Source organism: Leiobunum rupestre, chromosome 6, assembly GCF_980474605.1.
Source record: "Leiobunum rupestre chromosome 6, qqLeiRupe1.1.hap1, whole genome shotgun sequence".
In the NCBI taxonomy this organism is placed as follows: domain Eukaryota; kingdom Metazoa; phylum Arthropoda; class Arachnida; order Opiliones; family Sclerosomatidae; genus Leiobunum; species Leiobunum rupestre.
Window position 1 is genome coordinate 5191908 of NC_143389.1, and position 12816 is coordinate 5204723.

The 12816-nt window shown below is 40.9% G+C and overlaps 8 non-coding genes across 8 annotated transcripts; all 8 read left to right on the forward strand.

Annotated features, from left to right (window-relative positions):
- Positions 1 to 692: 692 nt before the first annotated feature.
- TRNAG-GCC (transfer RNA glycine (anticodon GCC)) lies at positions 693 to 763 on the forward strand. The gene has a single exon. It is a non-coding gene; the product is annotated as a tRNA-Gly (tRNA).
- A 1436-nt stretch (positions 764 to 2199) lies between these two features.
- On the forward strand, positions 2200 to 2270 carry TRNAG-GCC (transfer RNA glycine (anticodon GCC)). The gene has a single exon. It is a non-coding gene; the product is annotated as a tRNA-Gly (tRNA).
- Positions 2271 to 2955: 685 nt separating this feature from the next.
- On the forward strand, positions 2956 to 3026 carry TRNAG-GCC (transfer RNA glycine (anticodon GCC)). The gene has a single exon. It is a non-coding gene; the product is annotated as a tRNA-Gly (tRNA).
- A 6295-nt stretch (positions 3027 to 9321) lies between these two features.
- Positions 9322 to 9392, forward strand: TRNAG-GCC (transfer RNA glycine (anticodon GCC)). Its single transcript has one exon. It is a non-coding gene; the product is annotated as a tRNA-Gly (tRNA).
- A 135-nt stretch (positions 9393 to 9527) lies between these two features.
- TRNAG-GCC (transfer RNA glycine (anticodon GCC)) lies at positions 9528 to 9598 on the forward strand. The gene has a single exon. It is a non-coding gene; the product is annotated as a tRNA-Gly (tRNA).
- A 500-nt stretch (positions 9599 to 10098) lies between these two features.
- Positions 10099 to 10169, forward strand: TRNAG-GCC (transfer RNA glycine (anticodon GCC)). Its single transcript has one exon. It is a non-coding gene; the product is annotated as a tRNA-Gly (tRNA).
- A 133-nt stretch (positions 10170 to 10302) lies between these two features.
- On the forward strand, positions 10303 to 10373 carry TRNAG-GCC (transfer RNA glycine (anticodon GCC)). Its single transcript has one exon. It is a non-coding gene; the product is annotated as a tRNA-Gly (tRNA).
- A 135-nt stretch (positions 10374 to 10508) lies between these two features.
- On the forward strand, positions 10509 to 10579 carry TRNAG-GCC (transfer RNA glycine (anticodon GCC)). The gene has a single exon. It is a non-coding gene; the product is annotated as a tRNA-Gly (tRNA).
- Positions 10580 to 12816: the final 2237 nt, after the last annotated feature.

Genomic DNA, 12816 nt, shown 5'->3' on the forward strand with positions numbered 1-12816 from the left:
AACGCATTGGATTCTTTCACCAGAAGCTGCTATAACGAAATCGTCAAGATAAAAAACCGTATTTTTTTTTCTTCCCGGGGTATAACGAACTCGTTAAAAAATCATTTTTATCCTTTTACTTAATATATAACCGCGTAACTAGCGTTGGTGGTTCAGTGGTAAAATACTCGCCTGCCACGCGGGTGACGCATTGGATTCTTTCACAAGAAGCTGCTATAACGAAATCATTAAGATAAAAAGCCGCGTTTTGTTCTTTCCGGGTTATTACGAACTCGTTTAAAAATCATTTTTGTCCTTTTACTAAATATATAACCACGTTACAAGCGTTGGTGGTTCAGTGGTAGAATACTCGCCTGTCACGCGGGTGACGCATTGGATTCTTACACAATAAGCTGCTATAACGAAATCGTTAAGATAAAACTCCGCGTTTTTTTTTTCTTCCCGGGGTATTACGAAGTCGTTTAAAAATCATTTTTGTCCTTTTACTAAATTTATAACCGCGTACCAAGCGTTGGTGGTTCAGTGGTAGAATACTCGCCTGCCACGCGGGTGACGCATTGGATTCTTACACAAGAAGCTGCTATAATGAAATCGTTAAGATAAAAAGCCGCGTTTTTTTTTCTTCCCGGGGTATTACGAACTTGTTTAAAAATCATTTTTGTCCTTTTACTAAATATATAATCGCGTAACAAGCGTTGGTGTTTCAGTGGTAGAATACTCGCCTGCCACGCGGGTGACCCGGGTTCGATTCCCGGCCAACGCATTGGATTTTTTCGCAAGAAGCTGCTATAACGAAATCGTCAAGATAACAAACCGCGTTTTTTTTCTTCACGGGGTATAACGAACTCGTTAAAAAATCATTTTTGTCCTTTTACTAAATATATAACCGCTTAACAAGCGTTGGTGGTTCAGTGGTAGAAAACTCGCCTGCCACGCGGGTGACGCATTGGATTCTTACACAAGAAGCTGCTTTAACGAAATCGTTATGATAAAAAGCCGCGTTTTGTTCTTCCCGGGTTATTACGAACTCGTTTAAAAATCATTTTTGTCCTTTTACTAAATATATAACCACGTTACAAGCGTTGGTGGTTCAGTGGTAGAATACTCGCCTGTCACGCGGGTGACGCATTGGATTCTTACACAATAAGCTGCTATAACGAAATCGTTAAGATAAAACTCCGCGTTTTTTTTTTCTTCCCGGGGTATTACGAAGTCGTTTAAAAATCATTTTTGTCCTTTTACTAAATTTATAACCGCGTACCAAGCGTTGGTGGTTCAGTGGTAGAATACTCGCCTGCCACGCGGGTGACGCATTGGATTCTTACACAAGAAGCTGCTATAATGATATCGTTAAGATAAAAAGCCGCGTTTTTTTTTCTTCCCGGGGTATTACGAACTTGTTTAAAAATCATTTTTGTCCTTTTACTAAATATATAACCACGTAACAAGCGTTGGTGGTTCAGTGGTAGAATACTCGCCTGCTGTGACCCGGGTTCGATTCCCGGCCAACGCATTGGATTCTTTCACCAGAAGCTGCTATAACGAAATCGTCAAGATAAAAAACCGCATTTTTTTTTCTTCCCGGGGTATAACGAACTCGTTAAAAAATCATTTTTATCCTTTTACTTAATATATAACCGCGTAACTAGCGTTGGTGGTTCAGTGGTAAAATACTCGCCTGCCACGCGGGTGACGCATTGGATTCTTTCACAAGAAGCTGCTATAACGAAATCATTAAGATAAAAAGCCGCGTTTTGTTCTTCCCGGGTTATTACGAACTCGTTTAAAAATCATTTTTGTCCTTTTACTAAATATATAACCACGTTACAAGCGTTGGTGGTTCAGTGGTAGAATACTCGCCTGTCACGCGGGTGACGCATTGGATTCTTACACAATAAGCTGCTATAACGAAATCGTTAAGATAAAACTCCGCGTTTTTTTTTTCTTCCCGGGGTATTACGAAGTCGTTTAAAAATCATTTTTGTCCTTTTACTAAATTTATAACCGCGTACCAAGCGTTGGTGGTTCAGTGGTAGAATACTCGCCTGCCACGCGGGTGACGCATTGGATTCTTACACAAGAAGCTGCTATAATGAAATCGTTAAGATAAAAAGCCGCGTTTTTTTTTCTTCCCGGGGTATTACGAACTTGTTTAAAAATCATTTTTGTCCTTTTACTAAATATATAACCGCGTAACAAGCGTTGGTGTTTCAGTGGTAGAATACTCGCCTGCCACGCGGGTGACCCGGGTTCGATTCCCGGCCAACGCATTGGATTTTTTCGCAAGAAGCTGCTATAACGAAATCGTCAAGATAACAAACCGCGTTTTTTTTCTTCCCGGGGTATAACGAACTCGTTAAAAAATCATTTTTGTCCTTTTACTAAATATATAACCGCTTAACAAGCGTTGGTGGTTCAGTGGTAGAAAACTCGCCTGCCACGCGGGTGACGCATTGGATTCTTACACAAGAAGCTGCTTTAACGAAATCGTTATGATAAAAAGCCGCGTTTTGTTCTTCCCGGGTTATTACGAACTCGTTTAAAAATCATTTTTGTCCTTTTACTAAATATATAACCACGTTACAAGCGTTGGTGGTTCAGTGGTAGAATACTCGCCTGTCACGCGGGTGACGCATTGGATTCTTACACAATAAGCTGCTATAACAAAATCGTTAAGATAAAACTCCGCGTTTTTTTTTTCTTCCCGGGGTATTACGAAGTCGTTTAAAAATCATTTTTGTCCTTTTACTAAATTTATAACCGCGTACCAAGCGTTGGTGGTTCAGTGGTAGAATACTCGCCTGCCACGCGGGTGACGCATTGGATTCTTACACAAGAAGCTGCTATAATGAAATCGTTAAGATAAAAAGCCGCGTTTTTTTTTCTTCCCGGGGTATTACGAACTTGTTTAAAAATCATTTTTGTCCTTTTACTAAATATGTAACCGCGTAACAAACGTTGGTGTTTCAGTGGTAGAATACTCGCCTGCCACGCGGGTGACCCGGGTTCGATTCCCGGCCAACGCATTGGATTTTTTCGCAAGAAGCTGCTATAACGAAATCGTCAAGATAACAAACCGCGTTTTTTTTCTTCCCGGGGTATAACGAACTCGTTAAAAAATCATTTTTGTCCTTTTACTAAATATATAACCGCTTAACAAGCGTTGGTGGTTCAGTGGTAGAAAACTCGCCTGCCACGCGGGTGACGCATTGGATTCTTACACAAGAAGCTGCTTTAACGAAATCGTTATGATAAAAAGCCGCGTTTTGTTCTTCCCGGGTTATTACGAACTCGTTTAAAAATCATTTTTGTCCTTTTACTAAATATATAACCACGTTACAAGCGTTGGTGGTTCAGTGGTAGAATACTCGCCTGTCACGCGGGTGACGCATTGGATTCTTACACAATAAGCTGCTATAACAAAATCGTTAAGATAAAACTCCGCGTTTTTTTTTTCTTCCCGGGGTATTACGAAGTCGTTTAAAAATCATTTTTGTCCTTTTACTAAATTTATAACCGCGTACCAAGCGTTGGTGGTTCAGTGGTAGAATACTCGCCTGCCACGCGGGTGACGCATTGGATTCTTACACAAGAAGCTGCTATAATGAAATCGTTAAGATAAAAAGCCGCGTTTTTTTTTCTTCCCGGGGTATTACGAACTTGTTTAAAAATCATTTTTGTCCTTTTACTAAATATGTAACCGCGTAACAAACGTAGGTGTTTCAGTGGTAGAATACTCGCCTGCCACGCGGGTGACCCGGGTTCGATTCCCGGCCAACGCATTGGATTTTTTCGCAAGAAGCTGCTATAACGAAATCGTCAAGATAACAAACCGCGTTTTTTTTCTTCCCGGGGTATAACGAACTCGTTAAAAAATCATTTTTGTCCTTTTACTAAATATATAACCGCTTAACAAGCGTTGGTGGTTCAGTGGTAGAAAACTCGCCTGCCACGCGGGTGACGCATTGGATTCTTACACAAGAAGCTGCTTTAACGAAATCGTTATGATAAAAAGCCGCGTTTTGTTCTTCCCGGGTTATTACGAACTCGTTTAAAAATCATTTTTGTCCTTTTACTAAATATATAACCACGTTACAAGCGTTGGTGGTTCAGTGGTAGAATACTCGCCTGCTGTGAACCGGGTTCGATTCCCGGCCAACGCATTGGATTCTTTCACCAGAAGCTGCTATAACGAAATCGTCAAGATAAAAAACCGCATTTTTTTTTCTTCCCGGGGTATAACGAACTCGTTAAAAAATCATTTTTATCCTTTTATATAATATATAACCGCGTAACTAGCGTTGGTGGTTCAGTGGTAAAATACTCGCTTGCCACGCGGGTGACGCATTGGATTCTTTCACAAGAAGCTGCTATAACGAAATCATTAAGATAAAAAGCCGCGTTTTGTTCTTCCCGGGTTATTACGAACTCGTTTAAAAATCATTTTTGTCCTTTTACTAAATATATAACCACGTTACAAGCGTTGGTGGTTCAGTGGTAGAATACTCGCCTGTCACGCGGGTGACGCATTGGATTCTTACACAAGAAGCTGCTATAATGAAATGGTTAACATAAAACTCCGCGTTTTTTTTTTCTTCCCGGGGTATTACGAAGTCGTTTAAAAATCATTTTTGTCCTTTTACTAAATTTATAACCGCGTAACAAGCGTTGGGGGTTCAGTGGTAGAATACTCGCCTGCCACGCGGGTGACGCATTGGATTCTTACACAAGAAGCTGCTATAATGAAATCGTTAAGATAAAACTCCGCGTTTTTTTCTTCCCGGGGTATTACGAACTCGTTTAAAAATCATTTTTATCCTTTTACTAAATATATAACCGCGTAACAAGCGTTGGTGGTTCAGTGGTAGAATACTCGCCTGCCACGCGGGTGACGCATTGGATTCTTTCACAAGAAGCTGCGATAAAGAAATCGTTACGATAAAAAGCCGCGTTTTTTTTTCTTCCCGGGGTATTACGAACTCGTTTAAAAATCATTTTTGTCCTTTTACTAAATATATAACCACGTAACAAGCGTTGGTGGTTCAGTGGTAGAATACTCGCCTGCCACGCGGGTGCCGCATTGGATTCTTTCACAAGAAGCTGCTATAAAGAAATCGTTAAGATAAAAAGCCGCGTTTTTTTTTCTTCCCGGGGTATTACGAACTTGTTTAAAAATCATTTTTGTCCTTTTACTAAATATATAACCGCGTAACAAGCGTTGGTGTTTCAGTGGTAGAATACTCGCCTGCCACGCGGGTGACCCGTTTCGATTCCCGGCCAACGCATTGGATTTTTTCGCAAGAAGCTGCTATAACGAAATCGTCAAGATAACAAACCGCGTTTTTTTTCTTCCCGGGGTATAACGAACTCGTTAAAAAATCATTTTTGTCCTTTTACTAAATATATAACCGCGTAACAAGCGTTGGTGGTTCAGTGGTAGAAAACTCGCCTGCCACGCGGGTGACGCATTGGATTCTTACACAAGAAGCTGCTTTAACGAAATCGTTAAGATAAAACTCCGGGTTTTTTTCTTCCCGGGGTATTACGAAGTCGTTTAAAAATCATTTTTGTCCTTTTACTAAATTTATAACCGCGTAACAAGCGTTGGTGGTTCAGTGGTAGAATACTCGCCTGCCACGCGGGTGACGCATTGGATTCTTACACAAGAAGCTGCTATAATGAAATCGTTAAGATAAAACTCCGCGTTTTTTTCTTCCCGGGGTATTACGAACTCGTTTAAAAATCATTTTTGTCCTTTTACTAAATATATAACCGCGTAACAAGCGTTGGTGGTTCAGTGGTAGAATACTCGCCTGCCACGCGGGTGACGCATTGGATTCTTTCACAAGAAGCTGCGATAAAGAAATCGTTACGATAAAAAGCCGCGTTTTTTTTTCTTCCCGGGGTATTACGAACTCGTTTAAAAATCATTTTTGTCCTTTTACTAAATATATAACCACGTAACAAGCGTTGGTGGTTCAGTGGTAGAATACTCGCCTGCCACGCGGGTGCCGCATTGGATTCTTTCACAAGAAGCTGCTATAAAGAAATCGTTAAGATAAAAAGCCGCGTTTTTTTTTCTTCCCGGGGTATTACGAACTTGTTTAAAAATCATTTTTGTCCTTTTACTAAATATATAACCGCGTAACAAGCGTTGGTGTTTCAGTGGTAGAATACTCGCCTGCCACGCGGGTGACCCGTTTCGATTCCCGGCCAACGCATTGGATTTTTTCGCAAGAAGCTGCTATAACGAAATCGTCAAGATAACAAACCGCGTTTTTTTTCTTCCCGGGGTATAACGAACTCGTTAAAAAATCATTTTTGTCCTTTTACTAAATATATAACCGCGTAACAAGCGTTGGTGGTTCAGTGGTAGAAAACTCGCCTGCCACGCGGGTGACGCATTGGATTCTTACACAAGAAGCTGCTTTAACGAAATCGTTAAGATAAAACTCCGGGTTTTTTTCTTCCCGGGGTATTACGAACTCGTTTAAAAATCATTTTTGTCCTTTTACTAAATATATAACCGCGTAACAAGCGTTGGTGGTTCAGTGGTAAAATACTCGCCTACCACTCGGGTGACGCATTGGATTCTTACACAAGAAGCTGCTATAACGAAATCGTAAAGATAAAAAGCCGCGTTTTTTTTTCTTCCCAGGGTATTACGAACTCGTTTAAAAATCATTTTTGTCCTTTTACTTAATATATAACCGCGTAACAAGCGTTGGTGGTTCAGTGGTAAAATACTCGCCTGCCACTCGGGTGACGCATTGGATTCTTACACAAGAAGCTGCTATAACGAAATCGTAAAGATAAAACTCCGCGTTTTTTTCTTCCCGGGGCTATTACGAAGTCGTTTAAAAATAATTTTTGTCCTTTTACTAAATATATAACCGCGTAACAAGCGTTGGTGGTTCAGTGGTAGAATACTCGCCTGCCACGCGGGTGACGCATTGGATTCTTTCACAAGAAGCTGCGATAAAGAAATCGTTAAGATAAAAAGCCGCGTTTTTTTTTCTTCCCGGGGTATTACGATCTCGTTTAAAAATTATTTTTGTCCTTTTACTAAATATATAACCGTGTAACAAGCGTTGGTGGTTCAGTGGTAGAATACTCGCCTGCCACGCGGGTGACCCGGGTCGGATTCCCGGCCAACGCATTGGATTCTTTCACAAGAAGCTGCTATAACGAAATCGTTAAGATAAAAAGCCGCGTTTTTTTTTCTTCCCGGGGTATTACGAACTCGTTTAAAAATCATTTTTGTCCTTTTACTAAATATATAACCGCGTAACAAGCGTTGGTGGTTCAGTGGTAAAATACTCGGCAGCCACGCGAGTGACGCATTGGATTCTTTCACAAGAAGCTGCTATAACGAAATCGTTAAGATAAAAAGCCGCGTTTTTTTCTTCCCGGGTTATTACGAATTCGTTTAAAAATCATTTTTGTCCTTTTACTTAATATATAACCGCGTAACAAGCGTTGGTGGTTCAGCGGTAGAATACTCGCCTGCCACGCGGGTGACGCATTGGATTCTTACACAAGAAACTGCTATAACGAAATCGTAAAGATAAAAAGCCGCGTTTTTTTTTCTTCCCGGGGTATTACGAACTCGTTTAAAAATCATTTTTGTCCTTTTACTAAATATATAACCGCGTAACAAGCGTTGGCGGTTCAGTGGTAGAATACTCGCCTGCCACGCGGGTGACCCGGGTCCGATTCCCGGCCAACGCATTGGATTCTTTCACAAGAAGCTGCTATAACGAAATCGTTAAAATAAAAAGCCGCGGTTTTTTCTTCGCGGGTTATTACGAACTCGTTTAAAAATCATTTTTGTCCTTTTACTAAATATATAACCGCGTAACAAGCGTTGGTGGTTCAGTGGTAGAATACACGCCTGCCACGCGGGTTACGCATTGGATTCTTTCACAAGAAGCTGCTATAACGAAATCATTAAGATAAAAAGCCGCGTTTTGTTCTTCCCGGGTTATTACGAACTCGTTTAAAAATCATTTTTGTCCTTTTACTAAATATATAACCACGTCACAAGCGTTGGTGGTTCAGTGGTAGAATACTCGCCTGTCACGCGGGTGACGCATTGGATTCTTACACAAGAAGCTGCTATAACGAAATCGTTAAGATAAAACTCCGCGTTTTTTTTTCTTCCCGGGGTATTACGAAGTCGTTTAAAAATCATTTTTGTCCTTTTACTAAATTTATAACCGCGTAACAAGCGTTGGTGGTTCAGTGGTAGAATACTCGCCTGCCACGCGGGTGACGCATTGGATTCTTACACAAGAAGCTGCTATAATGAAATCGTTAAGATAAAACTCCGCGTTTTTTTCTTCCCGGGGTATTACGAACTCGTTTAAAAATCATTTTTGTCCTTTTACTAAATATATAACCGCGTAACAAGCGTTGGTGGTTCAGAGGTAGAATACTCGCCTGCCACGCGGGTGACGCATTGGATTCTTTCAGAAGAAGCTGCGATAAAGAAATCGTTACGATAAAAAGCCGCGTTTTTTTTCTTCCCGGGGTATTACGAACTCGTTTAAAAATCATTTTTGTCCTTTTACTAAATATATAACCGCGTAACAAGCGTTGGTGGTTCAGTGGTAAAATACTCGCCTGCCAAGCGGGTGACGCATTGGATTCTTTCACAAGAAGCTGCTATAACGAAATCGTTAAGATAAAAAACCGCGTTTTTTTCTTCCCGGGTTATTACGAATTCGTTTAAAAATATTTTTGTCCTTTTACTAAATATATAACCGCGTAACAAGCGTTGGTGAGTCAGTGGTAGAATACTCGCCTGCCACGCGGGTGCCGCATTGGATTCTTACACAAGAAGCTGCTATAACGAAATCGTTAAGATACAAAGCCACGTTTTTTTCTTCCCGGGGTATTACGAACTCGTTTAAAAATCATTTTTGTCCTTTTACTAAATATATAACCGCGTAACAACCGTTGGTGGTTCAGTGGTAGAATACTCGCCTGCCACGCGGGTGCCGCATTGGATTCTTACACAAGAAACTGCTATAGCGAAATCGTTAATATACAAAGCCGCGTTTTTTTCTTCCCGTTTTATTACGAACTCGTTTAAAATCATTTTTGTCCTTTTACTAAATATATAACCGCGTAACAAGCGTTGGTGGTTCAGTGGTAGAATACTCGCCTGCCACGCGGGTGACGCATTGGATTCTTACACAAGAAGCTGCTATAACGAAACCGTTAAGATAAAACTCCGCGTTTTTTTCTTCCCGGGGTATTACGAACTCGTTTAAAAATTATTTTTGTCCTTTTACTAAATATATAACCGCGTAACAAGCGTTGGTGGTTCAGTGGTAGAATACTCGCCTGCCACGCGAGTGACCCGGGTCCGATTCCCGGCCAACGCATTGGATTCTTATACAAGAAGCTGCTATAACGAAATCGTTAAGATAAAAAGCCGCGTTTTTTTTTCTTCCCGGGGTATTACGAACTCGTTTAAAAATTATTTTTGTCCTTTTACTAAATATATAACCGCGTAACAAGCGTTGGTGGTTCAGTGGTAGAATACTCGCCTGCCACGCGAGTGACCCGGGTCCGATTCCCGGCCAACGCATTGGATTCTTATACAAGAAGCTGCTATAACGAAATCGTTAAGATAAAAAGCCGCGTTTTTTTTTTCTTCCCGGGGTATTACGAACTCGTTTAAAAATCATTTTTGTCCTTTTACTAAATATATAACCGCGTAACAAGCGTTGGTGGTTCAGTGGTAAAATACTCGCCTGCCACGCGGGTGACGCATTGGATTCTTTCACAAGAAGCTGCTATAACGAAATCGTAAAGCTAAAACTCCGCGTTTTTTTCTTCCCGGGGTATTACGAAGTCGTTTAAAAATCATTTTTGTCCTTTTACTAAATATATAACCGCGTAACAAGCGTTGGTGGTTCAGTGGTAGAATACTCGCCTGCCACGCGGGTGACGCATTGGATTCTTACACAAGAAGCTGCTATAACGAAATCGTTAAGATACAAAGCCGCGTTTTTTTCTTCCCGGGGTATTACGAACTCGTTTAAAAATCATTTTTGTCCTTTTACTAAATATATAACCGCGTAACAAGCGTTGGTGGTTCAGTGGTAGAATACTCGCCTGCCACGCGAGTGACCCGGGTCCGATTCCCGGCCAACGCATTGGATTCTTATACAAGAAGCTGCTATAACGAAATCGTTAAGATAAAACTCCGCGTTTTTTTCTTCCCGGGGTATTACGAACTCGTTTAAAAATTATTTTTGTCCTTTTACTAAATATATAACCGCGTAACAAGCGTTGGTGGTTCAGTGGTAGAATACTCGCCTGCCACGCGAGTGACCCGGGTCCGATTCCCGGCCAACGCATTGGATTCTTATACAAGAAGCTGCTATAACGAAATCGTTAAGATAAAAAGCCGCGTTTTTTTTTCTTCCCGGGGTATTACGAACTCGTTTAAAAATTATTTTTGTCCTTTTACTAAATATATAACCGCGTAACAAGCGTTGGTGGTTCAGTGGTAGAATACTCGCTTGCCACGCGAGTGACCCGGGTCCGATTCCCGGCCAACGCATTGGATTCTTATACAAGAAGCTGCTATAACGAAATCGTTAAGATAAAAAGCCGCGTTTTTTTTCTTCCCGGGGTATTACGTACTCGTTTAAAAATCATTTTTGTCCTTTTACTAAATATATAACCGCGTAACAAGCGTTGGTGGTTCAGTGGTAGAATACTCGCCTGCCACGCGGGTGCCGCATTGGATTCTTACACAAGAAGCTGCTATAACGAAATCGTTAAGATACAAAGCCGCGTTTTTTTCTTCCCGGGTTATTACGAACTCGTTTAAAATCATTTTTGTCCTTTTACTAAATATATAACCGCGTAACAAGCGTTGGTGGTTCAGTGGTAGAATACTCGCCTGCCACGCGGGTGACGCATTGGATTCTTACACAAGAAGCTGCTATAACGAAACCGTTTAGATAAAACTCCGCGTTTTTTTCTTCCCGGGTTATTACGAATTCGTTTAAAAATCATTTTTGTCCTTTTACTAAATATATAACCGCGTAACAAGCGTTGGTGGTTCAGTGGTAGAATACTCGCCTGCCACGCGGGTGCCGCATTGGATTCTTACACAAGAAGCTGCTATAACGAAATCGTTAAGATACAAAGCCACGTTTTTTTCTTCCCGGGGTATTACGAACTCGTTTAAAAATCATTTTTGTCCTTTTACTAAATATATAACCGCGTAACAAGCGTTGGTGGTTCAGTGGTAGAATACTCGCCTGCCACGCGGGTGCCGCATTGGATTCTTACACAAGAAGCTGCTATAACGAAATCGTTAAGAAACAAAGCCGCGTTTTTTTCTTCCCGGGTTATTACGAACTCGTTTAAAATAATTTTTGTCCTTTTACTAAATATATAACCGCGTAACAAGCGTTGGTGGTTCAGTGGTAGAATACTCGCCTGCCACGCGGGTGCCGCATTGGATTCTTACACAAGAAGCTGCTATAACGAAATCGTTAAGATACAAAGCCACGTTTTTTTCTTCGCGGGTTATTACGAACTCGTTTAAAAATCATTTTTGTCCTTTTACTAAATATATAACCGCGTAACAAGCGTTGGTGGTTCAGTGGTAGAATACACGCCTGCCACGCGGGTTACGCATTGGATTCTTTCACAAGAAGCTGCTATAACGAAATCATTAAGATAAAAAGCCGCGTTTTGTTCTTCCCGGGTTATTACGAACTCGTTTAAAAATCATTTTTGTCCTTTTACTAAATATATAACCACGTCACAAGCGTTGGTGGTTCAGTGGTAGAATACTCGCCTGTCACGCGGGTGACGCATTGGATTCTTACACAAGAAGCTGCTATAACGAAATCGTTAAGATAAAACTCCGCGTTTTTTTTTCTTCCCGGGGTATTACGAAGTCGTTTAAAAATCATTTTTGTCCTTTTACTAAATTTATAACCGCGTAACAAGCGTTGGTGGTTCAGTGGTAGAATACTCGCCTGCCACGCGGGTGACGCATTGGATTCTTACACAAGAAGCTGCTATAATGAAATCGTTAAGATAAAACTCCGCGTTTTTTTCTTCCCGGGGTATTACGAACTCGTTTAAAAATCATTTTTGTCCTTTTACTAAATATATAACCGCGTAACAAGCGTTGGTGGTTCAGAGGTAGAATACTCGCCTGCCACGCGGGTGACGCATTGGATTCTTTCAGAAGAAGCTGCGATAAAGAAATCGTTACGATAAAAAGCCGCGTTTTTTTTCTTCCCGGGGTATTACGAACTCGTTTAAAAATCATTTTTGTCCTTTTACTAAATATATAACCGCGTAACAAGCGTTGGTGGTTCAGTGGTAAAATACTCGCCTGCCAAGCGGGTGACGCATTGGATTCTTTCACAAGAAGCTGCTATAACGAAATCGTTAAGATAAAAAACCGCGTTTTTTTCTTCCCGGGTTATTACGAATTCGTTTAAAAATATTTTTGTCCTTTTACTAAATATATAACCGCGTAACAAGCGTTGGTGAGTCAGTGGTAGAATACTCGCCTGCCACGCGGGTGCCGCATTGGATTCTTACACAAGAAGCTGCTATAACGAAATCGTTAAGATACAAAGCCACGTTTTTTTCTTCCCGGGGTATTACGAACTCGTTTAAAAATCATTTTTGTCCTTTTACTAAATATATAACCGCGTAACAACCGTTGGTGGTTCAGTGGTAGAATACTCGCCTGCCACGCGGGTGCCGCATTGGATTCTTACACAAGAAACTGCTATAGCGAAATCGTTAATATACAAAGCC